The sequence below is a fragment of the Pseudorca crassidens genome, chromosome 5 (genome assembly GCF_039906515.1).
Source record: "Pseudorca crassidens isolate mPseCra1 chromosome 5, mPseCra1.hap1, whole genome shotgun sequence".
Taxonomy (NCBI): Eukaryota; Metazoa; Chordata; class Mammalia; order Artiodactyla; family Delphinidae; genus Pseudorca; species Pseudorca crassidens.
The window spans coordinates 78,889,234-78,913,952 of record NC_090300.1 but is presented as its reverse complement, the minus strand read 5'-3'; the positions used below and the strand labels follow the sequence as shown (position 1 = coordinate 78,913,952).

General features: G+C 45.3%; 1 pseudogene; it reads right to left on the bottom strand.

Annotated features, from left to right (window-relative positions):
* Nucleotides 1–16,785: 16,785 nt before the first annotated feature.
* LOC137225109 (nephrocystin-1 pseudogene) lies at nt 16,786–23,741 on the bottom strand (annotated as a pseudogene).
* Between the last annotated feature and the right edge of the window lie 978 nt (nt 23,742–24,719).

Here is a 24,719-nt window from a genome sequence, read left to right as displayed (position 1 = left end):
GGCGCCAACACTGAAGGGACAGGCAAAGGAAAAAGACACTTAGAAGGAAAAGCCAACAAGATAGGAGGAAAACCAGGGGGAAAAAGTGCAGCCTTATAGAAGCTGAGGAAAAAGTTTGTGTCAAGAGGAAGGGAGTGGCTAACAGCATCAAATATTTCCAAGAAGTTAAGAAAGACAAGGGCTGAAAAGAGTATGATGGATTTAGTGACTACCTACATGACACGACAAGAGCAGTGAGTGACAGGAGTGAGTTGGGCATGGTGACCAGATTTCACAGTAAAGAGTCATCTGAAGTTGAGGAAGCAGCCAATCTCTCATTTGACACTTGACCCAATTTGAGAATCACTGTCTTTTACTCAAGCAAGTTTAACTCATCTACATTTATTTTCATAATAGTTTTATATGAGTTTGCTTCTTTCATTTTGTTTTATGCTTTCTAGTTTTTATGTGTTCTTGCTCTTTCTTTTCTATTTTATTTTTTGCTGAGTAGACCATTGTGTTTACCATTATCTCATAATATGAACTGGAGTGTAAACAGCCTGCTTTTAATTCTACTCAAACCAGAATCTGAACCCAGGCGGAACCCAGTGGAACCAGAATTTGAACTCTGGGGTCCACAGTCTCAGCCACTGTGCTGTACGGCCTCTCTTGTGACCCCAAATATCCTAATACTCATAGAAAATTAACTTGCCCTTGAAAATAGTTACACCATAAGGGCAATAATTTCACTTGCAGAAATACACTTTAGAGAACTAATCAGAGAATTATGCACATAGGTATTCATTGCAGCATTATTTATAACAAAATGAATTTGCATAGGTTTTCCTTTTTTAAAAATAAGATCCATCAGCTGTTCCTCTTCAGTGCTTATCTTTTTGTCTGTGTTAATAATTTTTGGTCTTGTATCTGAATTTTGGTTGTAAATTGATCACATCCCTTTAAATGCCGATTGAAAAAAATATTTACATTAAAATCTGTGCCCTGCCTGCTTCCTGAGCTGGCTGACTGTTTACAACACAGAACAAGACTTGACATATAAGGATGAAAGAGCTCCTAGTCCGTCTGAAGGAGGCAGAAGAGGCAGGCATTTTCTGGCATCAAAGCTGACATGTTTTAAGACCTGAGAAATTCGGTTCTAAGATGTCTGGCAATGAAGCAGAAAGAAATACAATAAAGTTACATAATTTCCATTGTCCAATAAGACAAAGAATTCAGAGTAATTCTTTTGTGGAGGCAGTTTTTTCTGGGATCTAAAATCAAGCAGGTGTGGGGGGGGTCTGAAGCCCCTACCCACCATCCTCTGGGCAGTTCAGGGGGAAGGGCTTGGTCAGTCCTTGCTATAATTATGCCAGAGGAAAATGACATTTTTCTGGGATTCCAATCTTTCCTTTTTGACTGCTAATAAAGCTAATAATTTATATATATATATATATATATATATATATATAAATATATATAATAAAATCAAGCAGGAATTTATGTGAACCTTCATATAATGGGTATTGAGGGACACTGAAGACTGGAACAGAGTTCCCCAAACCTTGGAATTTCCTGAGCTATAAGAGGCATGAGAGCATCTTTTGTTGTAGTATTTGGTTGCTTGTCCTCAGTTTCTGAAATTACTTCAGAGCCATAAAGGTGAAATGGGTGTCTTGTTATTCGTAACAAGTCCCTTTCAACCACAACTGACTTTATGTTAATGAGGCGACTTTTGGAAAGCACCTGAAGATGGGGGGCTGGCTACCAGAGGAGCCAACCTTATGATTAGAGGGTTGAAAGTTTCAGTCCTACTCCCTGACGGCTGGAGACTGAGTTCAATCACCGATGACCAATAATTTAATCAATCATGCTTGTGTAACGAAGCCTCCATAAAAACCCAAAGGACAGGGCTCGGAGAGCTTTGGGGTTGGTGAACACATGGAGATGGGGGGAGATGGAGAGGGCAAGGAAGCTCTGAGCCCTTTCCCATGCCTTGCCCTGGGCATCTCTTCCATCTGGCTCTTCCTTTCATAATAAACTGGTGATCTAGTAAGTAACATGTTTCTCTGAGTTCTGTGAGCCCCTTTAGCAAATTGATTGAACCCAAAGTGGGGGTTATTAGAACCTCCAATCTACAGCCAGTAGGTCAGAAGTACAGATAACAAACTGGATGTGCGACTGGCACAGGAGGGGCAGGGGACGTCTTGCGGGACTGAGCCCTTAACCTGTGGGATCTGGCACTATCTCCAGGTGGACAGTGTCAGAATTGAGTTGAATCGTAGGACACCCAGCTGGTGGGGGAGAATTGCCTGTGGGGAAACACACGCCCACATCCACCCTCCGCCACACATTGGGACTGGGTGCTCAGACCCCTTACTATCTTTGAACAGTTTACAAAGAAATCCTGTTAAACCCATTGGCCTGGAGGGCTCTCTATGAACTTGCATAAAAGCACACGGCAAGATATCCTCTCCTAACCTGGGGAAGGTATCTATGCAAACAGGTGAGAGTGGGGTCTGGTATTCTGGCTTCTGGTCATATTTGTGTCTTCCTCTCATCCGGGGACTCTACCACCAGCAAGGCGCTTTCAGATCCCGTGCTTTTCCAGCTTTGCCATGAAAGCACCCTCACGCGAATAGGAGTTGGAGGTGGGTGAGATGTTGTAGCCCAAAAAGGCCAGCTGTAAGCTAAAATGTGTTTGAAGATTTGCAATTTATATTTAAAATCCATGTGAATTACAGTCTGTTTCATAATGTGTTATAGGTAAAAATGTGTCCCCCGCCCTTAAAACTTCTAACAAAATTGGTGCTCCAGGAAGATGGGCTGTTTTTGTCCTATCTGAGTATCCCTTGGCCAGCTGCCTTGGACCTCCCCACTCCCACAGATACACCATTATTTTAATTTGATGTTGGGCCAGTGCTTTCAGAGTCTAGATTAGTAAACTGCTCCTTTCCAGTATTAGATGTCTTGGAACAGAACACCATGTATTCTTCTAAAGTACAGAAAACAGGGTCTATATAAGCTTTGGTTGACAGGTTTTGTGTTGTTGTTTTTTTTAAGTGACATTAGCTGGTGAACATAAATGAATTGGACTTACTGCTCAGCCACTGTTTTACACAGGTACAAACATCCAGTGACCACATTAGGCAAGGGCCAACACACTTCTCAAGAAGGATCTTTTAATCTCTAGCATTCATGATTGTGACCTACCTGAAATTCTAGGGGGGAGATGCCTGGGTGGTGGACACTTGGCGGGGCTAATCTCACTAGAAAAATGAGGCTCTAAGGAGAGGTTTGAAATCTCCAACCTGTCACTGTGTGAGAGCAAGCACACTCTAAGAATTTTGCACGTTGAGTCTTTTTTCTTATAAGCTCATTCCTATTCAGTTGGCCCTTTCTCTGCCTAGGACTCCTGGATCTTACAAGCCTAGGGTTAGCTAAAGCAGCCCTGCGGGGAGGGGTGTTGTGCAAATCCTCTAGGTGGATTTAGGAATGGCCTGGGCCATCATATGTGTTTATGGAAGGCCCGAGATCATTCAGAAAAAGATGTATCCTCTGGAAATTGGAGGCCACAACCTCCAAGAGCAAGACTCATAGAGTGCAGGCCAGGGGTAGGCCAGTAGGCATCTGGAAAGCTCCGTCGAACAAGGAAGAAAATATTTCATTGTGAAAAAGTATCTAAAGCAGATGTTGGCCACCTCTTCCATAGAAGAACCTCAGAATGGCCTCAGCAGTACAGCTATTTTAAGAAAAATGTCCTCTCAATGAACTAGCAAAATGAGTAAGCTACAAATTGTATCCTTAAAGAGCTAACAGATAGAACTGTTTGGTACCACTTCTAAAGAGTCATTTAAATACTGGCAAAACCAATATTTGAGACTACATGTGTTGGCCAATGGGAAGACCCAGAGGAGGTAAGGTCGGGTATTCATTCCTCCAGAGGCCTCCTTGTCGGTTGGCGTGGCTGCATTTCTCTACAGAAAGCTACAGTCCTGCTTGAAGCCCTCCTACAGCTACAGCTCTCACCAAATTCTGGCAACTCCTCCCTCCCCTGCCTCTTCAGGCTTGGGGGTAGTAATGCTGGCTTGAGATGTTTCACCATCCTTCGCTGGTTTCTGCTAAGGCTGCCCAAGCCTTTGTGGACGGACCCTTCATTAAACTCTCCTCAATTCCCCTTTTGCCTATGTCATCTTTCCCCTGCTGGACCCTGACCCACACACGGTCCTCACTCCAGGGCCATACTGATGAAGCTGTCACCATTTGGAACCTGTCTGGAAAAAGAACACAGTGGCGTGTACCTTGTTCTTAAGGGCTTCTTCCTAGAAATGACACGTGACACTTCTGTCCATTCTTCATAAGCCAAAGCAAATCACAGGTGTATTAGTTATCAATTGCCATATAACAAATAACCCTAAACCTTAGTAGCTAAAAGCAATGAACATTTATGACCTCATGTAGACTCTGAGGGTCAGGAACCTGTGAGCCGATTAGCTGGGTGGTTGTGGCCACAGGTCCCGCACAAGGCTGCAGGCATTTGGAGGCTGGACAGGGGCTGGAGGATCTGCTTGCAAGGCGGCTCACTCACACGTCTGGCAGCTTAGGACTGGTTGTTGGCAGGAGGCCTCGGGTCCTTACCACATGAAACTCTCTAAAGCACTCCTTGAGTGTTCACATGACATGGCAGCTGGCTTCCCCTGGAATGAGCAAGTCAACAGAGAGTCCAAGAAGCAGCCACAAAACCTTTAAGGACCTAGTCTCAGAAATCAGAGACTTCTAAGTGAGTCAGTAACTCCAGCCCATGCTATATGGGCAAAGCTAAGCTCCACCTCCCGAAGGGGGGAGTATCAAAGAACATGTGGATTTTTTAAAACCACTTCACAAGCCTGCACCTAACTTCAAAGCAAAAGACGTGGCTGGGAGACGAAGCATAAACATTTGGTGAGTAGTACTAACGACTGGAAGAATCCTAGGAGATTTCATTGGCCACTTAAGAGTTCAACAAGATCTCGATCCGAGGTTTACTGCTGTGTTTATGAGTCTTTACTATATGAATCTTGGGGTTATGGTGTTGAAAATATAATTTGAACCCAATCCAGGAATCCCTTGGAATGGGGAGGGGGAAGCCCAGCAACCAGACTTCCTTGAAATGATGTCATTCCCAGGGCTAATCCCCTCTGGGAAGAAGAGCTTCTTCACTTAAGATGAAGCCCTAGGCAGGCGGGAGTGGGGAATCCGCTTTTCTCTATGATCCTCATTGTTCCGACCTTGGGGGCCAAGGTGGTGTCCACCCTGTGGAACTGGGAGGTCTGGGGTCAGAAAGAGGAGCCTCTCTGTGTCCATTGCTCATGTGTATGGCCTAAGCTTTTGGTCAAACCTGTTGGAATGGGCTAGTCTTGTCTCAGAGGACCAGACCATGAGAGTAGGCGATGTATCCACACTTGGGTCAGAGCATCAAGGGGAAAGAGTGCATGGGAGACAGGAGTAGCTGAAGAGAGCCACGTGGTCCGGCCCCCTCCCCAACAAGAGAGTCTGTCTCATGAGCAGACCTAGAAATCCTGGGTTGTATCCTATTAACGTATCCAGCATTTTGTTCCTACCAGCTACCCCCAATCTGCCTGACCGCACAACCAGAGCTGTCAACACAGCAGCCCAAGAATCCAGGCAATGTGAAGATCTTGGCCCATGAGTGCCAAGGTCATATCTGTGAGGGAGGTGTAGTCATTTCCAGACCCAAGGCCTGAGGCAGACAGAGATGGAAGACACCTCCAGACCAGGACAAGAGGTCCAGAAGGGTTGGAGATACTTTCTCTATCTGATGTATCTCAGGCCCTGCAGGGAAATGAAAACCACCTTCCCCAGGATCTGGGAGAAATTTCTGGTGAGCCTCTCCCCGCTGCAAAGCAAGGTCACAGGAACAAACATCCTGCACAACACCTAGTGCTCTGCCTGCTCTACACTGTGGCCTTTGGACCACAGGGTTGTGGCACAGTTCCAACCCGGGCCCAGGGTTTGCTGTGGCCACAATCATTGATTGTACCTGTATGAGGAACAAGCACGGTTTGTAGCCAGCTGAACTTTCTTTTGTCTCCCACTAGCCTTTAAATTTTATTCAGTGGGTAAAACTTTTCTTCTGCCACAGGATGAAAATGCAGCAGGCCTCATGATTTTTCGTGTGCTCAGTTTTAGGGAAGAGAGAGCCTCGCAGTTACTTTAGGTCAGAAAGTCACGCTTGTTCTGTAGTTATATATTAGTCAGTCTTCACTCTTCATTTAAAGGAGTCTTGTTCCTCTCTCCCAGCCAAGGCTTGCAGTTGGTGCTGCCGCCTCTAGGAAAGGCTGCTTCTTCCTCCAACCCGATCCCCTCTCCTCCCCACCCCACAGCAGCTGTTTCCATCATCACCAGGTGAGGGAGAGCGCAGCAGATGAGGTAAGGTCACATGCCACTAGGCTAGACAGCTTGGTACTCTCTGGGTTGGTAGGGAATTCAAGCTGACTTTCAATTGCAGGTGCTCCAAGACTCCCACCCCTAGATCTTTCTCCTACGGTTCCTTTCCCCCGTGATTCATCTGTATCCTAAATGGTCACTGGCGACACCTTTAGTTCCAGCTTCCTGCTGCTTGGGCCCCACAGCCTCTCCCCTCTGCTTGGCCCACTTCTGATCCATGGGAAGCACTCACAATCCCCTTAGTTCTAATGAAGTCCCAGATGATCCTAAGACACCAGGTCCTGGCTCTGCCTCAAAGACCCAAGTCAGCACATCTCTCTGTCATCCCCCAGAGAAAGGAATCAGACCCTGGGCCCCTATTCACCTCTCAACTCCAGAGGTCTTGTGGCCACTGTCTCCAAAGGTGGCCGCCACCAATGTCTCCCTTCCCTTTATGTGCGTGTCCACTCAGCTATCAAGAAGCAGAATCTATTACCCCGCCCCCTTAAGTGTGGACTAGCCTGTGACTGCTTAACCAGTAGCACAGCTGGAAGTGACTCAGCCAGTTCTGGACCCATCCTTTAAGAAGACTAGCACCTTGCCTTTCCTCCCTGTTGGTACCTGCATCCATGCTGTGAGGAAGCCCAGGCAGCCACATGGAGGAGAACCGAGCCCCTCAGCCAACAATCCCAGCTGAACTCCCAGCCATCAGATAGCACCAACTTGCCAACCAGATGACCGAGCCATTTGGAGCACAGACAAATGTCCCCACTGAGCCTGGTCTAAATTGTAAAAATGTGAACAAATCAGTGATTATTGTTTTAAGGCACTAGTTTTTAGGGTGGTTTGTTTTGCAGCAATAGGTAACTGAAACGCTTTGCAAGTTCTCCAAGTAGCCCCGTGGAAGCCTTTCTCACTAAGTTTGAGGTGAAGTAGATGGCAGGATGGGGGATTCAGCATGGCAACAGATCTCTCCAAGGAAATCTCTTTGCAAATTACACACTCTCCACACACTCTAACCCATTTTCATATCCCTGATCTGCCTGAGGAGTTGTGAAAACCACTTTAAAATTTCCTTTATAAGGTCAAAGTGTATGGGAATTCTGTCTGACGCTCACACAGATGTCTACTACCGTTCATATTAATTCCTCAGTTAAAGCTGGGGCTCAAAAAACCTCACGTTCAGATTCTGTGGCACTGGGTCCAGGACTGGCTGGGGCAGACACTGACGGTGGGAGTCTTCAAGCAGATGGATGCAACAGTGATTTTTAAAAAAATTTTTAGGCAGGAAATCCTGGCAGAGTCCTATTTGAAGGTCCAAATGAGTCAAAAGCTATGCTGTAGCTGAAGAGGGAGGGGGACGTCCAAGCTGGGCCAGGGCACCTCTCTTTGCTCCTATCCCCCTAAAGCAACATAAATGGCCTGGGGTCTGCAGAGCACAATTTGAACACCACTTGTGTAAGGCAACCAGCTTGGGCTTCGGAGCAGGTGAACATCTCTGCATCTCGGTTTCTTCATCTGCGAAATGTGGAAGATGACAATGCCTGCCTCACCGTTTTTAGGAGAATTGGATGAGCCCAAGAGTGTAAGCACATCTGCTCTTACTTGGTAATCCACAATGTCTCTGCTTTCATTTTGACTCAAGTCTCAACTCAACAGTAGAGAGCCCTCCGCAGCACCCCAGGCCTCTGCAGATCGTCACTCTCTGGGACAAGCGAAGCCCCTCTTCTGGAAAGTGGCCAGACTCCTGGTAAGGGAGGGGTTAACCATGGTTTCCCTCCCCAACAGGATAAAATTCAGGTGGGAGAAAGGCTGAGGCGTCTGGGAGGATCACAGAATTGCTGGGATGCCCTGAGGCCTTTTCAGCGCCCCACATGGTGACCCAGGAACTCCTCCCTCACAACCACTGTTGGGATCTTGCTGCATGCTAGGCGGATGCTAAGTGCTTTCCCTGCACTGTTTCATTTAATCCCCACAACGACCCCACGATGCACATACTATGACCCTGCTTTACAGGTTAGAAAACTGAGGTTCATAGATGTTAAACCAGTAATCCCCAAGTTTGGCTGACCATCAGAATAACTGGGGAGCTCTTAAAATGCACATTCCTAGGGCCCCACCTCACAACAACAAAACCAGAACTCAGTTCTTTAGGGTCCAAGGTCTCACACCTATCCAGTGGGAAGACAGGGCTGGGAATAGGGGGAGTCAATGGAGGCGGCTAGAGCCAGGGTGCACCAGACAGCCAGGCCCTCTTACAATCTACCCGAACGTGACCCCAGCCTCACCATAGGCCCACCCACCGCAAAGCCAGAATTGGAATGCAGGCCACACTCTTATCCATGAAGTTGCCACCATCCGAGGATCCCCTAGGGCAGAACTTCATAAACGTGAAGATGCGTCAAAGCCACCAGGAGGGTGCTGACGCAACCAGCTGCGTGGAGTTTGTGATTCAGTAGGTCTGGGGTGGGGCTGAGAATCTGGAGTTCTAAGTTTCCAGGTGATGCTGATGTGGCTGGTCCAGGCTACACACTTGGAGATCCACTGCCTTAAGGTGGAAGGAGGAGCCGGCACCTAGAGCAACAGGTGCTTCTCTAGATTTCTTTTCTAAGGGTCTGGGATGAAGGGCTCTGAGCAGCCTGGATGCCCCACTCTGCAACCCCAAGGTACATGTACCCCAAGCTAGATGAATTCCCCCATTTCTCCTGCACGCGAGCACCTTGATGCCAGGCGTCCCAAGCTGCTCCTGGTCTCAATAAGGAACAGTATCCTGGGGAAAGGGTCTACAATTTGCCAGTGCAGAGAAGTCAGGCCCTACCTGGGTCAGGACTGATGGGATTTCTGGTTTCTGACCACTCCGTGTGGACCCCCATCCATCCACGCGGGGGCTTCTGGCATGGTGGTGGTGTGCTCACGTGTGTTTCTATGCTTTTGGCAGCTCCGCATTTACCACTGACCAAGAAAAGAAGAACCGATTTAAAGTTCTTAGGCTCTCACTGCTCCCTCATTGAGTAATTGTCCTGAGAGCAGTTGCAGACATTAGCACTAATTACTTAATTTAATTTTATGTGCTCCTTGTTAGGGTCCCAAATTCAATCTACAAATTAATGGCAGCTCACATGCAAATGAATGGAATTCACAGTCCCCAGACTTCATGGTTTTGGTTTTGGTCTTTACAACAGCCCTACAGCCCGTAAGCCAGCACTGGGTATTTCCTTCTCATCCTCAAAAAAACTCTTTCTGATTCATCAAGCACCTAATTGCACAGCTCTTGAGGGACCTTTCTACCAAAAATGAATATCAGCATCCAGTGGGCCTTGGCCCCTTCATCACTCCCACCCCCACCAATTGCAGACTCACCCGCCCCCACGGCTCCCCTCAGTGCCCTGACTTAACTGACCTGTTCCTGACCCCCGACCCCTATCTGTTCCTCCCCATTTTTCCACTCGAACCTAGGCCCATTAGGGTTTGGGCTAAGAGCCCTACGTTGGGCGTCAGGACATGTGGGCCCGCCTACTGACCAGCCGGCTGCAGTTTTCGCACCTAAATACAGGAGCAACAGGATGGTAGTTTCTGCTGAAGGAAATGGGAGGTGCTGCTGAGAAGAGAAATCTAGGGCTGTTATGATCTTAGGACTCGGGGAGGAAGTCCTTCCTCCGGGGGTTTTGGAACTCGGCTTGGAGATGTCGGGAGGGCAGGAAGCAGCTCTGGGGGTGGCCAGTGTGGGTGTGGAGCGCAGGGGGGGTTCACAGCATCACTGGGCTGCCATTTCATTTTTGCTGGCGGCTGCAGTGAGGGACAGCCTCCAGCTTCCAGGGGGACCCAAAGAGCCCCTGGAGGATTCAGAGCTCTGGGGAGAACTAGCCCAGGCTTGACATAAGCTGTGTGGAGAAGCTCAAAGAGCTCCACCTCTGAAACACCATCGCCACGGGAGCCCAGGCCAGCCCCAGCTGACCATAACCTGCAGAGAGAGCCCTGAGAAACAGCTGTGGCCTGGGAGGCAGGCCGCACGGAGAATGGTCCTTTGGCCTCTTTATCTTCTCAGACATGAAGTGACCACAACCGGGAATCGCTCAGGGTCTCTAGACTTACTATCGGGAGGACACCTTTTTTTAAGCTTTACTGAGGTAAAATTGAAAAATAATGGGAGACATTCTTAATAAGTTGTATGTTGGGAGCTTGGAATCGCTTATTTGGGCCTCAAAAAATAGTTGCTTATTTTCATCCAAGTTGGTAAAGCAAGACATCTGTTATTTGAGAGAACTATCCTGTCTTAGCCCATCCAGGCTGCTGTGCCGTCATACCACACACCAGGCAGCCGATAAGCAACAGAAATTTCTCACAGGCCTGGAGGCTGGAAGTCCAAGATCAGGTGTCCGCAGGCTCAGGTTGTGGTAAGAGCCCTCTTCCAGGTGCCAATTCTTTCTGGGCCCTCACATGGTGGAAGGGACAAGAGAGCTCTGTGGGTTCTCTTTTATAAGAGCACTAATTTCGTTCCTGAGGGGTCCACCCTCAGGATCGAAGACCTCGCTTCTTAATACCATCAGGCTGGGCATCAGGACTTCAACATATGAATCTGGGGGGAAATGAACACTCAGACCATAGCGTAGCCTGATCCCTACGGGCCCATCAGCAGTGATGTTCCATGATTCCATGAGCTATCCCCATTCCTTACTTACCTGAACAATAGCCAACAGTACTGAACACTTAGCCCAGTGTGCCAGGCACTGTGCTAAGCACTTGACATGCATTATTGTACCAAATACAACATTTCTGCACAGGAGGGGCTATACTTATGCCCACCTTGCACCAAGGAAACCAAGTCTCATCAAACTCAAGTAACTTACCCCAAATCACAGAACTTGTAAAAGGTGGAGCTTAGAGCTCCACTCCTGGCTGCTTCTCCAGCATCAGTCCCACCCAGAGGTTCCTAACTCCTGTGACAGTCAGGAACTCACTCTGCCTGTGGAGCAGAGAGACCCTCCCCCAAGCATGAGGACAGGGCACTGGGAGCAGTCAGATTGCAGCAAGGGACACTGCTGAGGCGGGCTTGGAGTTCAACCCTGGACCATCTAGGCAGAACCCACGTGTGGCAGAATGTTAAAAAAAAAAAAAATCCTTTTGCTGTTCTATTTCTGTTGAAGGATAGACACAGTTAGACAATACAAATGTGTGCTTGTTCGAAGGGTTTGAAAGAGATGCTGCTGGGCAAGAGGGGGAAAGCAGCAAGCAAAGCCCTCATGCTTGTTCAGGAACTCTAAAAAGAAAGTATAAAACCCTTTTTCTTTTTTTTTTTTAAAGGAGGCAGAAAAATCTCAAACCATGACTGGGAGACTGACGAAATGAGAGGGGTTTGTGGACTCTTAGATCAGAAAGAGGCACATCTTCTCTCACAAGCTGGATGGGTGGAAGGGTGGGTGGTTGGATGGTGAGTTGAGAATTCTCTCCAAAACCGGGACTGTCCCAATCCCCAGGAGGGCTTTCGGGCCATCAAGTTCCCCTCTCTAATATCCTTGCCCCAGATTCTGATAGGCTCTCCCAGCTGAGGATGGCCCCAAAGCCTAGATTACTGCTACGGGTGGAGAATGCAGGGGGCAGAAGCAGCAAGGAGTGGGCGGAAAGCCAGGGAGATGAGTTAGGAGTGGAGATTTCCCCCTGAGGAATCATACTGATGAAATCTAGGCTAGAGAGGTCCACGTTCAAAGGTCTGTTTACTTTATTATCGTTTTACCCCGAGGAATGTGCCTGTTGGGTTAATGTTTATTTTACTGAATAATCTAGTTTTAAGCATGTCAATAAGAGTCAGTGCTACTTTATAGGAAGAAAATGCAGTTTGTGGCTGATTTCATATCTCCACCAAGAGGTCCTTCCTGGGCCCATTGGCTCTACTGCCACCTGGTGGTGGATTCCTTTAGCGCGGGGCTGGCCATTTGGGTCGCAGACCAGAACCCCAGCCCAGGGTTGGAATCCTGGCTCCGCTCACCCAGAGCAGGATGACCAGTTCGACAGAGTTCCACTCTCTGAATTTCAATTTCCACATCTTAAAGTGGAGACCGTAATACCGGCTTTGGGGGAATTTTGTGATGATCCAATGAGTTAACGTATGTGTAGTGACTAGTGCAGAGTAAATGTTTAATAAACTATTCATTAGTCGTATTGGGAAAGAACTTGATATCCCCGTGGGGTTCTGTTCTCCTCATTTCCATTCTGACTCGAGTGAAGCTATGGAAGGCGTGGCCCCCGCATTGGCGGCTGAATCAGAGGCTGAGAGATGTTGGCATGTTGGGCCAAATCTAACAGGGGAAATGTAACAGGAATAAAGTTATAATTTATATTTATTGTCCACCAAGTGTCCACAAATGTGGGGGATGCCTAGCTGACAAAAAAGACCAGGCCGAAAACACTGAGAGATTGTAAGAACACACAGCTCAACCACAACCAACTGGGTGACTCCACACTGAAAACTAATTTGATCAATAGTCGTGAAGGAGCAACAGATATGACAAGCCTTTAAAATGTTCACTCACCCTGACCTCTTAATTCCACTACTAGGACTCTACCCAGAGAGAGTTGTACACAAAGATGCTCATTACAGTGAAAAATTAAAAACAATAAATGTCCAATAATAGAGGACTAGTTAATTAAATTGTGGCTTACCCATATGCAGTCCTTCAAAATTTAAGGGAAAAATCTCATCATATAAATTGGGGTGCGGAATATAATTAGAACTAGAGGATCATAACATACTGATACAAAGTTTCAATTAAATGAAGATAAAAATTAGAAGACTTCATGCACCTCATGAGACAGCTTCAAATTGTGTAAGGCATAAATTGACAAAACTATCAGGAGAAATCGACAAGTTCAACATTGAAGTAGGAGATTTTAATACACCTCTTTGAGTAGCTGATCAAGCAGACAAAAAATAAAACCAGTAAGGAAGAAGGGTTGAACTCCACAATTTAGAAGCTTAATAAGAACCCTGCATAGGACACTGCACCATACAGCTGAAGAAAACATGTCCTTTTCAAATGCAGACTTGACCACACACACAGAGAAACCAGCAATATCAGTACTTGATGCTAAATTCTAAGACTGGTGAGGATAGCGAGCCAGATGCTCTTTGTTTGGAACTCAGAGAAGATCCCCCACAGGAGGTTATGGCTAAGATGAGTTTGTGAAGACAGTTCTCCAGATAAATAAGATGGGGCTGGGAGCTGAGCCTGCCTCAGGCAGAAGTCGCCGGTCCGAGGGTCCTGAGGCAGACAAAAGCAAGTGAGCTCAGGGAACTACAGAGAGCATCCCTTGGTGTCTGTAATACCAAGCTCTCTTAGTCAGCCTGCTTCCAGGCAGAGGCTCTCTCATGAATATCCAGGCCCCACCAAAAGCTATGGTTCAGTTTCCGCCTCTAACAAGAGACGGGGGTCTTCAGTTACCTCCAAGCTGCGGCATGTCCCCCAGAGAGAAACATGAGCTGGGCCCGAAAAGGAGCCGTCCAGAGCTCAGGTGTCAGGCAGGCGTGGTGAGCTAGCTCACCACGAGCAGGAAGGTCACAGGACTCTGCGGCTCCGCCAACCACCAAAGAAACTCTCTGTCCCTTGCCTACGGGGACCCCTAAAGAGCCTTAGAGGCCTGCAGGCTGGGCCAAGCAAAGTGGGAGCCAAGACTTCCAGGCCTGGTCCAACCCAGCTATGTGACCCAGATCACCCGTCATCCTCTGGGGCTCAGGCCACCTGTTAAACACAGGTATCACTGGCCTCCTGCCCACCCCAGCAAGGTGTCACATACACAGGCTCAGGTTTAGGAGGGAACTCGAGAGGTGTTTGCAACAGTAACTGTCCAAAGCCCCTGCGTGGTGGAAAGCCAGTGTTCATCCCAAACATTCATTCAGCCAACTGCTTTCCCGTGTCCTCCCCACAAACCACTCTCCATGTGCCCCCGTGACCTGGTGTGGGACCTCGCCTTATCCGCCTCTCAGTCCCCGTCCCTGGCAAGTGGTGAGATGTGATAGCCAAGAGAGGTTTGGGCAAGCCACTCAGGCCTTTTAGCTCAAGAGACAAATATGAAGGGAGAATACAGAAAGGAAGTTGGGAATCTGCTGTGTGACTGTGAGCAAGTCACTTCCCCTCTCTGGTTATGTCTCCTCATTTTTAAAAAGAGGGGAAATCATCTCTAAGCTCATTTCTTGCTGAAGATTCTGGGATCCTATCATTGAAAGAACTAGGTCTATTTCAAGGGTCAGTTGAGCAAATTCTTAATCAAAGGATATCCTCCCTTCCATTGACTTACCAGGGCTGCTGAGAGGTGCAAGGAATCAGAAGTGGGGCTCGCTGAGCCACAGACCGGGAATCAGACCTCACAAGGGGCTGTTACCGAACCAGGTACCAGATTCGTTCTGCGCCCCACGCAGCAAGCCAAAATGCTGAGACGCTGAGGTTTACAGCAACAACAGCGCTTATTCACAAAGCAGCCAAGCCGAAGGGAGAACACGCCTCACATCTGCCTTCCCACGGACAAGGGGCTCGGGGCATTTATGGGATAGAAATAAAGATACCTGGCGGCCCGAGGTGTGGGGAACAGGAGAAAAAAGGTGACTGGAAAAAGGTGAGGTAATCCACGTTCTGCGCAGGCGGATCCAAGCCACAGGCATCAACACGTTGAAAAATGGAGGCGCTTAGCTCCGCCTGAGGGCGGAGTTTCCGGCCCTCTGACGTCAAAAGGTCATCGAGTGGACACTCGCGCATGCCCAGTTGAAAGGTCGGTAGTCCGTCCAGTCTCAGGACCAGCTCAGCTCAGAGTAGACGCAGGTGACTCCAAGTTCCCGGAAAGCAAGTCGGGCAAAAACGTTATTGTCTCGGCTACGTGCTGCGCGGAGGACGTGCAAGCCTCTTCCTAGACAACCTTGACTAGTGAAGGCAGGTGAAATGGATTTTTGACTAATGGTTACCCACGGTCTCACGGCTGCCACCAGGACTTGGGGCAATAGGTCCACTGTTCTTCAGTCATCCCCACCTGCCTGAATCAACACAGGGGGAACACTGGTGTTTCTATCAGGGCTGACCAACATTTTTGATATGCTAATAAGTCCTAAGAGAAGTCAGTCCTTCACATGTGTGTGCATGTGTGTATCTACAGATACCTACAGAGATACATACATGTAGAGAAACTTGTGATCTCTCTCTCTTCAAAAATATACGAATATATAGTGAATCAAGAAAAGTAGAATTAGGAATTCCCTGGCAGCCCAGTGATTAAGACTCCATGCTTCCACTGTAGGGGACACCGGTTCGATCCCTGGTCGGGGAACTAAGATCCGGCAAGATGCGCGGCATGACCAAAAAGAAATAAAAGAAAAGCAGAATTATGTGATAAAATGTAGGTTTGGTTCTTGAGCATCTTTGGGGGTGTAAGGGAAACAGGGACGATACCCCAGTTCACAGTGGTGCGCTTCAGCTTGCTGATGGGAACTTATGGTGCCTCAACACCAGCAATGAGCAGTCTTCCTGTTTCCTGCTTAATCTGGGCCAGCCTCTGAAGGGTCATACTTATTTCTGGGTCCTAAGTTTTGAGAAGGATACTTCAAACCAGAGGCTCCCATGTAATATCAGCTCAGGTGGGGTGGAGTCTGGAAAGCACTGAGTGATAGTTGAAAGAATTGGGCATTCGGAGCCTGGACAGGAGCAGACGGGGGGGAATGTAGTAAAGGCACACACAAAGGCAAGGGATATATAGGTTAGCATAGAAATAGAGTTGAGTTTTTACGAAAATGTAAGTAGAAGGAAGAAAGATTAGTTACAATGGCCACGTCCATATCCGCACATAGAGTTTCATCCTTCGGTCTCCTTTCATCCAGCCTGCTCTCCTCAGTGACTTTGTTCATTCCATCTATCTCCTAATGTCTCCCAAACCCATCTTCAGCCAAGATCCCTCCAGAGCTTCATACTTGTACATCCAACTCCCTCCTGGTCACCTCCACCTGGATGTTCTCATGCATACCAAGCTCTACATGTCCTGAAGTGAACTCTTCTCCACATCCATGACCATATTGGAAAGGGCTTCAAGTTTTATGGGCTGCATTTTTACCAACCACATCTGGAAGGCAAGGGAAGGTATGGAATGTGTCATTTATAACTAAATGGTAAATGTTTACCATTTCCATTTGCCTCTATCCTTAGAATGAGGTGTTTTCAACTTGGTTGCTCATCGGAATCACCTGGGACATTTTTAGAAAATGCAGATTTTTTTCCAGGCCCCACCCAAAACTCCATGAATCAGAATCCCAAGAATCTTAACTTTTCTTTCTTTCAAATTTTGACTCCCACTAATGAGATCAACGAAAGTCCATTATGTTAATTAACAAGTCATAAATTTCACCACTGAAAATTCATTTCTCACATTTATTATAGTCAGTAGGAAAGATCAGGAATTGATTTCGAGGGAATGAATGCCTTGGCTCTTATCACCACTTTTAACCAGAAAATACACCTCTCAACCATTCTCTTGAAATTTAGCAATTCTGGGAAGCATTATCCGCTTGATGCCTCCAGAGGGAATCTACCCTTCATTTGGCCTCTCTGAGCATCAGGTGGTTGATTGTACAGTATTAATTTGTTCTCACACTAATTCTGTTCTTTGGAGAAACTCTTAAATCACTCTCTCTCTCCCTCTCTCCACCCTGCCCCGCCACCAAACTGGCAGCTCAGAAGTAGGGAAAGAAGGGGCAGGGCAGCCAGGACAGGCACCGAAAGGTCCTAACCTCCACACTGGCCCACACCAATTTTCAGTGGGCTCCCATGCTGCCCCTTGGCCTGGGGATGGCCCTGAGTTTCCGGCCTCAGATATCTGACAAGAATCTGTCATTTTGTAGCCTCGATGTGCTGCTGGCTACCTTTCTGTACTTTTGATAGCTTTTCCCTTTGAACAAGCAAAATATGGCTATGCTCACCTTGTGGGCAGAGGTGGGGGGTGGGGATGAGTAAAATGTAGGCAGTTCTAAGTAGTAGGTCATTGCCAAATTATTTTAAAACCAGCATGGGAATCTAATTAGACATGGATGTGCTAGAATACACCTCCATTCCTGCATCAGCCGCTCCCTGGGTTACACACTCTGCTTCCCACTCTCAATCCCTTTTTTTTTTCTGATTTCCCCTACATTTCACAACACGAAGTTTATTAGCAAAATCATATATTTAATATATTCTGGGTACTAGACTCTTATCAAATATATCATTTGCAAATATCTTCTCCTAGTCTGTGGATTATATTTTCACTTTCTTGAATAGTCATAAATTTAGCTTTTGATAAAATCTTGCTTTCATACAAATCTATAGATACAGTTAACTTAAATTTGTTACTTGGCATTACATACAGAATGGACGGACAACAAAGTCCTGCTGCATAGCAGAGGGAACTATATCCAATATCCTATGATAAGCCATAATGGAAAAGAATATAAAAAAGAGTGTATATATTGGGCTTCCCTGGTGGCGCAGTGGTTGAGAGTCCGCCTGCCGATGCAGGGGACACGGGTTCGTGCCCCGGTCCGGGAAGATCCCACATGCCATGGAGCGGCTGGGCCCGTGAGCCATGGCCGCTGAGCCTGCACGTCCGGAGCCTGTGCTCCGCAACGGGAAAGGCCACAATAGAGAGAGGCCCGCGTACCGCAAAAAAAAAAAAAAAAAAAAAGTGCATATATATATGTATAACTGAGTCACTTTGCTATACAGAAGAAATTAACACAACATTGTAAATCAACTATACTTCAATAAAAAAAAAGAAACAGACTCACAGATATAGAGAACAAACTAGTGGTTACCAGTGGGGAGAGGCAAGATAGGGGTAGGGGATTAAGAGGCACAACTATTAAGTATAAAATAAATAAGCTACAAGGATATATTGTACAGCACAGGGAATATAGCCAGTATTAATGACTTTAAATGGAGTATAATCTTTAAAAATTGTTAATCACTATATTGTACACCTGAAACTTTCATAATATGGTAAATCAACTATACTCAATAAAAAAGAAAAAGAAAAACAAAACAAAAATTTGTTAGCTGGTTTGTGAAAAAAAATTCTCTTTAAATTTAGATATAACAGTATTCCTTATAAAAATTTACTTCATTGTATTAACACATATTCAAATTATCAGATAAATATTTCTTATAGAATGTGGCCTGAACAAAAAAGAATAAAGCCTAAGTTGTGATGGGACAGTTACTTCTGGTTTTGTCACGCGATGCAGGTTGTCATGGAGGATCTATCAGATTCAGCAGGAAGTGGAAGGTCAAGGGGCACCGCTGTCAGGCTGCATTCTTTCTTATTTCACCCAAGAAGTCATAGGTCTGCTCTGAAATGCCGAAAGGTTCATGGAGCCCCGCTGGCGACAGCAGAGCCTGGAGGGCGCCCTCGTTTTCTTGGTTTTGCTTGAGCAAGTCAGCGATGACCTTCCATTGGGCAGCCTCTGTCTCCTCCTCTGCCCACCTGAACGGGGGCAGGAGCGCGGAGTGGAGGAGGCGGTCGTGGTAAACCAGGAGGAACACGGCCTTCAGTAGCTCCTTGTCTCTCTTCTCTGATCTTTTTAATGTACTCTCTTTCTCAGCCCAGGAACTCCTGAGCGCATCCATTATGTCAGGCTGCTCCAAGAGCTTGGGGAAGGTGGCCAGCACTGGATTACTAATTAAATCAGCACTGCGCATGCTCATCCTGTCTTTCAGGAGCACATCTCCAAGAATCTGGCGATAAAATATCAACAAATGAACGGAGCACATACTTCCCATTAATGTTTCCGGCAGTAGACTTAGCATGTTCCTTGATCTTCTGTTCAAAGATCTCAGTTTTACTAGAAGTTGAGGCTGCCTTCTCACTGTCATCATCTGATGGAAAACACTACCATGTGCCCTTCTGGACACTGAAGGGTCCACGTCAACACCTTTTTCATAAGGGGTGCCTCCATTCAAGAAGAGTTCATAAGGTTTTGCTGGAATAGGAATTCCACTGGCATGAAAAAGTTTAAGAAACACCCAGCCACAACTTAATTCTCCTCTTTCACCAGTTGAATTGCGAATATAAGAAATTCCAAGTTCAAATAATATTCCAAGATCTGGAGAAGAAGAATTGGACCTGATGAAACAGTCAGCATCAAGCAAGCAGGGCAAGATGCCAGTAACCTGGGAGAAAAGGTCCATGTTTTGGGTTTCTTAGGTTGCCACGTGGCCCTGACTGTATGAATGTTGCTCAGAACCTTATTGCCGTCAAACAGACAGAAGCGCACGTGTCTGCTCAGAACCTGGATGCTCACTCCTGGGACAGGAATCATCTTACAGCTCCAGAGGGTCAGAATCAAGGAAACACAACTTGGTCTTGACCTAATAGAGCCTGTTTTAGCACCCCACATTAGATCTCTGAAGGCCAGTTATGAAGTAGTGAGCTCTGGTTGTAAGAAGTAACTTGCTCGAAATTGATCCCCTTGCTCTAGAAGCTGGAAGGGGGTGGAAGGCCTGAACCCGGCAGGAATAGCTCCCATCGTGGTCAATACGTTGACGGTGTTAATCTGCTCTGAGATGGCTTTTCGGACTGCACTCCAATGAGAATCGGTTCTTTGTTTAACTTCTGCTCCTTCTGCCATGTCTACCTCTACATCTTCTTCACTGCCTTCTTCACTAGACTCCTGGCCTTCTTCTTTATTACAGGGCTCCCAGTCTGTTCTGGGAATAAGACCTTTGTTTCCTTTGGCATTCTAGCCATCCACCAACCATCAGGGTTTTTTTTCAATTATAAGGCGAATTTCCCCTTTCTTAAATGTAAGGTCTCCGACTTGCTGAGCCATAAAATCTCCAACAGCAACGTATTCTCCACTCGTGGCCTCGTCATCTTCTTCTTCTTCATCTTCTTCAGCAGAATTGTCATCGTCCTCTCCTTCAGTAAGCGCCCCAGTTTCAGCGACATTTTCTCTACTTATGGACACAGGAAGTTCCTGCAGTTGGTGGGTAAGTTTATCCAGAAGATTGTGTTCCTCCTCTTTCGTCTGATTGTAACTCCCAACAGGGGCAGGTTCATCAGCCTGTGAGAGAATATAAGTTTTGCTTAATTTTTGAAGAGCATTTTTATTTTCATCTATTGCCTGTTTTAATTGGATACATCTTTGGTAAATATCTCACCTTTTACTGGCTTCTAGAGCTCCTTTCAGTCGACTCTCAGAAAGCAAATCATCAAGCTGCTGCTTCAGCTCCTGACTGCGACGCTGCAGGAACTGGAGGGGATCGTGCTGCCACCTCGCCAGCATCTCCTTCGCCTCGGCCTCAGTCCCTTTTTGACCAGTGCTGCAGCAGGAGGCTCAGCCAGAGCCGCTACATGAAAATCCTCACAGGGCGACCCTTTCATAGGTAACCAAGAGCTGACTTTTCTTTGAAGCACATGCTCAAACTGGAATTAGAACATGAAGTTCACTCAACGTCATTGGAAATACACTATGTACCATTTTATGTAGGATATAAAACTTTATTTTGAAAAATTCCCACCAAGTTTATCTTACAGACGTACTCTTACATGAGCATAAAGATGAGGAAATTCATTGCATCATTTATAATGGTCCCAGACTGGAACCCACTCTCATTTCCACCAATGTGAGGCTAATAAATTATGGTCTATATGAAATACCACATGGCCAAAAAGAGATAGAGGTATATGTATTGACACGGAGCCCTCTTCGAGCTATAGTAAGTATGCGTGGTATGCTCCCCTTTGTGTGTGTGCAGGGGTGTATGCACATGCGTGTGACAATTTCTGGAAGGATACACAGGAACCCAACAAGAGTGGTTACCTCTGTGGAGAGGAACAGGGAGACTGAGGGATGGGAAATGAGAGAGAACGACCCAACTTTTCATGTATAGGCCTTTAGCACCATTCTAAAAAATTTTTTAACCATCTCCATATATTAACTTAAAAAAACATTTTAACATTCTCTTGAAATGTCAAATATGAATTTCACAATCTACAAGAAACTTTGATATGTCCTTTAACATTTACATTTATAGTACTATGGGATCCTTGATTTTAATACAGTCTTTGATTTGACCTCTTTTACTTCCCTGGGTGGGGATGGGGAAACAGAATTTGGCTTTTTTTTTTTTGCCTTTATGTGCCTATTGTGCATTCTCTGCCTTTTTCTCTGCTTATTATATATTAGGAGGAAGAAGGAATTATTTTTACATTTTTATTACACATATTCTGAATTAGCTACTGCCTCACACTATTTCTCCTTTCTTCATCTCGTCACATAAAGGAGCACAGCATTTACACCCCATGCAGTGTTCCTCACTGTGGTTACTGGAAACCATCACTTTAAGACATTATCTATTAATAAGTGGGGAAGGGCAGATGTGGACACTGCCCTTTCATTTCAGTATGCTGTAGCCATATTTTGCTGATAGCCTAATTCCTGATACTTATTTGTTTTAATCTTCTGACTTTTAGTTAAAATTCTTTTGGGAGCCACATTTGGAGGGAAGATGTGTGCTTTTGTCAATTTCATTACCCATGTCCATATTCATTCCCAGTGTATTGTGCTGTCTAGTACATGTACCAACTTTTTTCTAAATTGGTGTATAGTTGATTTACTATGCTATGCCAATCTCTGCTGTACAGCAAAGTGACTCAGTTATACACATACATTCTTTTTTTTTAATATTCTTTTCCATTATGGTTTATCCCAGGAGACTGGATATGGTTCCCTGTGCTATACAGTAGGACCTTGTTTATCCATTCTAAATGTAATAGTTTGCACCTACCAACCCCAAACTCCCAGTCCATCCTTCTCCCTCCTCCCCTCCCCCTTGGCAACCACAAGTCTGATGTGTGTCTGTGAGTCTGTTTCTATTTTGTAGGTAGATTCATTTGTGCCATATTTTAGACTCCACATAAAAGTGATATCATATGGTATTTGTCTTTCTCTTTCTGACTTACTTCACTTAGTATGATAATCTCCAGTTGCATCCATGTTGCTGCTGCAAATGGCATTATTTCGTTCTATTTTATGGCTGAGTAGTATTCCATTGTATATCTGTAGTACATGTACCAACTTTGATAAAGTTCCTATTGGGCCATGTTGTCTGAGGTAGTGAGTGATTACTGTTATTTTTCTTTTGGTTGCAAAGCAGTTTGGTGTATAGTGATATCTTTTCACAAATATTATTTCTATCATCTGCAGGTATTTAATCAACAATTAAAAATTAAATAGTATATACTTATATTCAATTTCCTGTGATAAACCATAATGGAAAAGAATATGAAAAAGAATGTATATATAACTGAATCACTTTGCTGTACAGTACAAATTAATACAACATCGTAAACTATACTTCAATAAAATAAATTTAAAAAAAATTAAATAGTACTTAAAGGTTTATGGTATAAAATAAAATAAGATGGGATAGTGAGTGAGAGTATGGATGAAATGTGATTGGCCACGTCAGTAATTGTTGGGGCTGGAGGAGGGGTACATGGAGACTCATTGTATTTTTCTCTACACTTTTGAATATGTTTGAGAATTTCCATAATAACATGTTAAAAGATTTATAGTATAAAATAGCTGCCCCTTGCCTCACTTCCACCTATTCCCCATTCCTCAGTCCCTTCAATTCTTTTTGCCATTTCTTTGGACATTTATCTTCCTATTTCTTAACAATGCTTCTGGTAGTATGTCTTGATTTATCAAGACATACTAGATGAGTATTGGCTCTCTTAACCTGCCCTCCCAAACAACTGCTACAGTTGTTAGCACCATGTTTGGATAAGCTGAGTGTCCTATTTCCATTATTATAATCATGTAAATATTTTAACTTCAGAGCCAGGTAGTATATTGATTATGATTCTCTTCTTACAAAACATTTCTTTTTCTCCTGAATATTATAATAGACTTGTTTTTATTGCTTATTTCTCTTTCTAGCTATGGCTAAAACATCCCACTCCAATAGCCTCCAAATACAACACTCCACACTTGTCAAATCTATACAGAAGCCTACAATTCCAACTTTTCTCAGGTGTTCTGCCTCCTGGAGCTCCCCATCTCTAGCTCACCTTTGGACATGCCTTCCCAGGACTCCTTCTGACCTTATCCTGGGTGTACCTGTCATCTCCCTTCTATGCTGGATCTTCTTTTTCTGTATCCCATGTTGTCCTGATTTTTCATCAATGCTCCTGCTTTGGTGAACCACATCCTTCAATAGCTTCTTTTTTTTTTTCACATCTTGATTGGACTATAAATGCTTTACAATGTTGTGTTAGTTTCTGCTTTATAACAAAGTGAATCAGCTATATATATACATATATCCCATTATCCCCTCGCTCTTGCGCCTCCCTCCCACCCTCCCTACCCCACCCCTCTAGGTGGTCACAAAGCACCGAGCTGATCTCCCTGTGCTATGCAGCAGTTTCCCACTGTTTTACATTTGGTAGTATAGATACGTCAATGCTACTCTCTCACTTCATCCCAGCTTCCCCGTCCCCCCCCCCCAACCCTGTGCCCTCAAGTCTGTTCTCTACATCTGCGTCTTTATTCCTGCCCTGCCACTAAGTTCATTAGTACCGCTTTTTAAAATTCCATATATATGTGTTAGCATATGGTATTTGTTTTTCTCTTTCTGACTTACTTCACTCTGTATGACAGATTCTAGGCCCATCCACCTCACTACAAATAACTCAATTTCATTCCTTTTTATGGCTGAGTAATATTCCATTTTATGTATGTGCCACATCTTCTTTATTCATTCATCTGTCAATGGACACTTAGGTTGCTTCCATGTCCTGGCTATTGTAAATAGACCTGCAATGAACATTGTCCTACATGCATCTTTTTGAATTATGGTTTTCTCAGGGTATATGCCCAGTAGTGGGATTGCTGGGTCATATGGTAGTTCTATTTTTAGTTTTTTAAGGAACCTCCATACTGTTCTCCAGAGTGGCTGTATCAATCTACATTCCCACCAACAGTGCAGGACGGCTGCCTTTTCTCCACACCCTCCCCAGCATTTGTTGTTTGTAGATTTTTTGATGATGGCCATTCTGACCTGTGTGAGCTGATACCTCACTGTGGTTTTGATTTGCATTTCTCTAATGATTAGTGATGTTGAGCATCTTTTCATGCATTTGTTGGCCATCTGTATATCTTCTTTGGAGAAATGTCTATTTAGGTCTTCTGCCCATTTTTGGATTGCATTGTTTGTTTTCTTGATATTGAGCTGCATGAGCTGTTTGTATATTTTGGAGATTAATCCTTTGTCAGTTGCTTCATTTGCAAATATTTTCTCCTATTTGTAGGG